The sequence below is a fragment of the Tenrec ecaudatus genome, chromosome 15 (genome assembly GCF_050624435.1).
Source record: "Tenrec ecaudatus isolate mTenEca1 chromosome 15, mTenEca1.hap1, whole genome shotgun sequence".
Taxonomy (NCBI): Eukaryota; Metazoa; Chordata; class Mammalia; order Afrosoricida; family Tenrecidae; genus Tenrec; species Tenrec ecaudatus.
Window position 1 is genome coordinate 79,389,126 of NC_134544.1, and position 4,423 is coordinate 79,393,548.

Consider the following 4,423-nt stretch of genomic DNA (forward strand, 5'->3'; position numbering starts at 1 on the left):
TGGTCTTGAGAATTTCCTCAAGTATGACCTCAAGCCATAAGATTTAAGCTTAGGAAAAGAATATATAATTTGAAGCTTTGCATGAATAAAATTGGAACAATCACATGCAACCTTTGAGTCGTGTGGTTTCTGCCTCTCACTCGCCGACGCCGTGACCCACCTTGAGGGACCCGTGGACCTAGCTGCAGCTGTACTGTGGCATCAGTCCCATTCTGAGTGCCCTCCAACCCGCGGGGTCCATCTTCCCTCACTGTTTGCCACAATGTTTGCTCCAATGCACGAGGCTCTCTGAATTAGACCATAATTTGGTCTAAGCTGAAGCAGATCAGTACCCTGCAGGTCAGCAGCAGGAGGTGACATACCCTAACCACAAAATCAAAAAGCTCTTCTAATCTTTGGTTGGTTACTTTTGCTCCTCTAGCTCTTAACATATTTGGAAGCATATTTATATACATACATTTACTAGAAGTCTGTCCCATTATTTGTTACTCCCAACGTTTCACCACTTACCCTAATTTTCACTGTAAAGATTCACGGCCTTGCTATTCAGTGGTTTCTGTCACGGGATGCTCAGTTTTCAAAGCCCCCTGTTGGGCGCCAAAAATGCGGGGGATTAGACCAGCTATCCCCCATCAAGCCGCGTCTGAAATGATGCGTGCAGATGAAAGAATAAAAGAAAGAGCCATATAGAAAGCATGGGATTGGGAGGACAACAGTCTGATGGACTGAAGTATGTTCAAACCTTGGTTTTTACACTCTTCTAACAAGGGAATGGTTACAAAACGAACATCAGAGAACTTGCTTTGAAAAACATCCCTAACCTCTTATCTATGCAAATGTTACTGAACGAGTCACACTTTCTAAACATTTGAAAAATAACACCACTATATTCTAAGATAAGCACAAGGACATGCAAGGTTCAAAAGAATCTCAAGAGGTCATAAATAACTGAGTTATCTCACACTGCTTTTAGCTGCAAGGTCATAAAGAATTGAGTTATCTCACAACGCTTTTTGTTACAAGGTAAACAGAGGCAAAGGGGACTAGTCACACACCAAGAAACACATGGACCAGCTTATGGCCTAATACATCCACATCTCCCGCCACGCTCTCTCTCTCACACATACATTGACCAATTATGAAATAAACAGTAGCTAGGAACACCCCAGCCTGAGGACTGCAAACATTGGGAATTCCCCAAAAACATTCTCACTTCGAGGTCCTGGGTGTGGTAAGGATTGATCATCCTTCCCTGCTGGTGGTTTGATGCCCAATAAGCTGAGTGTATTCTGATGTGCTCTCGCGACCCACTCACTCCTCTGGGTTGCCCATTCACCCGCTGGCTTTCACTAGAAGCTCGTATGATTTCTTGTGTTGTGGCTCATTGGACTGTCTTTGAAATCAACCGGGTGCAACTCTTCCCAAGCATCTGTCCGTCTGTGTATCTGCCTGTCTGCCTGTCTGTCGGCCTGTCTGTTGACGATTCTCAGTCACTAGCTAGGCCGCTCAAATGGGAATCAATTAATCGGTGGAGTTGAGAACAAAAAGACAGAATTGCCACCAAACTGATCGTGACTGGCTGCGATGGGTTTCCCTTCCAGAAATCACAGTTATGAGTGGCACCAGAGTAGCAGGCAGGGGTCAGACCACCGTGATTGGAACACATAGAGAGATGGGGCACATATGCCAAAGGGCTTACAATGTGGCTCCAGGAATCTGACTGACCCAAGCAGTCAGCAGATGACCCATGCACACTGCGCGTGCGCACGCGCACGTGTGTGAGTGTGTGTGTGTGTGTGTGTGTGTGTGTGTGTGTGTGTGTGTGTGTGTGTGATAGCCCTTGCTTGAGGAGTGATATAGATTTCCATTGAGGTCCGGCATACGACCCAGGCAAGCCACTGTGGATTATACCACCTGAGTTCTCCCTGTCCCACCTAACACCAAACCCGCCCACAAGCCATCATCTCTTGCCTCCCGCACAAACACTCAAATTCTTACACAAATTTTTTGGTTGGTTTGTTTTTTGGGGATGTGGGAAAAGATCAGGTGTTTTGCTTGTTTGTATCTTTCGGTTTTAAACCGTTTAAACTTGCACTTTAGCCGCATGTCATACCATCAATACCGCCATCCTATTGTCATGCTTTTAAATTCTAGAATATTTTTTCTTCCCTTTAACTGTGACTGATGATGAAGGTCGTGGTGATGATGACGATGATGATGATGATTTTCCAATCGTGGCAATACTAGACTAGACACAACAGAACATTCTGCAATCAAAACGTTCTCTTATGTGTCTCTTTGACAAACGTTTGAGACGGAAGAGCCGATCTCCTAACTCCCTATTCCCTAAATAGTGTTTTAAAAGAACTCGAGAGCCAGATGTGTGTCTATTTTTACAGACAGAAGAAATCACCCTTCTCAGGTGAATAGAACCTTTCAGATGGATTTCCTGCAATCCAAGAGAGATAATTCCCTCAGCAACAGTGAGGATACCAGAAGGGTAGAGGAAGGGCGAGGTGGAAAACAGGAACCAATTTACAAGTATCTACTTAGAATCTCCTTTCTGGGGAGATGAAGAAGAAAAAAAGGGTGAAAAGAGACATTGGACAGTGTAAGTTATAACAAAATACTAATAATTTTTAAATATCAAGGGTTCATGAGGTAGGGGGGAGCGGGGAGGGAGGGGGGAAATGAGGAGCTGATAGCAAAGGCTCAAGCAGAAAGCAAATATTTTGAGAATGATGATGGCAACACTGGTATAAATGTGCTTGACACATTTGATGGATGGATGGATTTTGATAAGAGTTGTACGAGCTTCCAATAACAATTTTTTTTTAAAGATGGCTTTCCTTTAGACTTGGATGTTCTCTTATCTGCCGGAGGTCTTCCAGGTGTCCTGACCTTTTCTGCTCACTTCCCAGGGCTGAAGGAACTTTTCTGTGAGGGCTGCCTTCCTTGGATTTTGCTTGTCCTGCCACCTTGCTGAATCTGATCAGAGTTTTTTTTTCCTTTTCCTTTTCTTTTTGAAACCCATTGCCATCATTTTCGTGATTGAGTTATTTGGTTAAGTTCCCTGGCGGTAATCTTGAGGGTCGTTTGGGGTAAATGTTAACTGTCAGAAGCAGTAATCCTGAGACACTTTTGGAGTTGCACTGCAGAGAAGTCCATTCTTTGCTCCTAGGTCCAGCATTGTTCTCTGCCTGCAGTGTCACCAAATGGGGGCCGCCTGGGCGGGAAATTCAAAATTGCATGTCTAAAAGGGACATACACTCACACATACAGTGGTAGAATGTAACCTGTGAGGATTATATTGTATCAAAGCAAACCACCTCAGATTTATCCCTAGATCAGTCTCCAGTGCCCTGCCTGCCCTTTTACTGTCATTTGGAATAAAAATTTTGCCTGGCATTTTTTGCCCATGAAAGCCCCTGAGGACTATGCCTCCTGGGTTCTCCCTATCCTACTTAACACCCATCTGCCCGCCTATGCCCTGCCACTCCCACAATGCAATCCAATTCTTGCACTACCTTTTTGGTTGGCGTATTGGTTAGGTTTGTGGAGGCAAATCGGGTGTTTTGTTTTATTTTTTTTTAAACCGTTTAAACTTGCGTATTAGCCACATGTCATACCATCATTACAGCCATCCTCTTGTCATCCTATTAGTTTCTAGAACCTTTCCTTCTTCCCTGCAGCTGGGATTGATGATGATGGTGGTGGTGATGATGATGATTTTCTTTTCTGTGTCTCTTTGGCAAACTTTTCAGAAGGAAGAGCTGATCTCACAACACCCTGCTCTGTAAAAACAGTTTTAATAGTTCTCAAGAGCAAAAATGTATCTATTTTTACAGACAGATTAAATCCATCCATCCATCCAACCGTCCATCCATCCATTGTGTCAAGCACATTTGTACATGTGTTGCCATCATCATTCTCAAAACATTTGGTTTCTGCCTGAAGCTTTGGTATCAGCTCATCATTTCCCCCTCCCACCTCCCTCATGAACCCTTGATAATTGATAAATTATTAGTATTTTGTTATATCTTACACTGTCCGATGTCTCCCTTCACCCACTTTTCTGTAGCCCATCCCCCCATGGAGGAGGTTCTATGTAGATCCTTGTAAATAGACTCCACCTTTCCACCCCACCCTCCCTCCACCTCCTGGTATCACCACTGGTCCTGAAGGGATTATCTCTCCTGGATTCCTGGAAAGCCATCTGAAAGGAGATTTATCTGAGAATGGTGATTTCATCTGTCTGTAAAAATGGACATACGTCTGGCTCTCAAACACTTTCCAAACTACTTTTAGGGAGTATGGAGTTATGATCTCGGCTCCTCCATCTCAAGAGTTTGGCAAAGGGACACAGAAAAGGAAGTTGTGATTGCAGAATGTTCTGTTGTGTCTAGTCTAGTATTGCCACCAT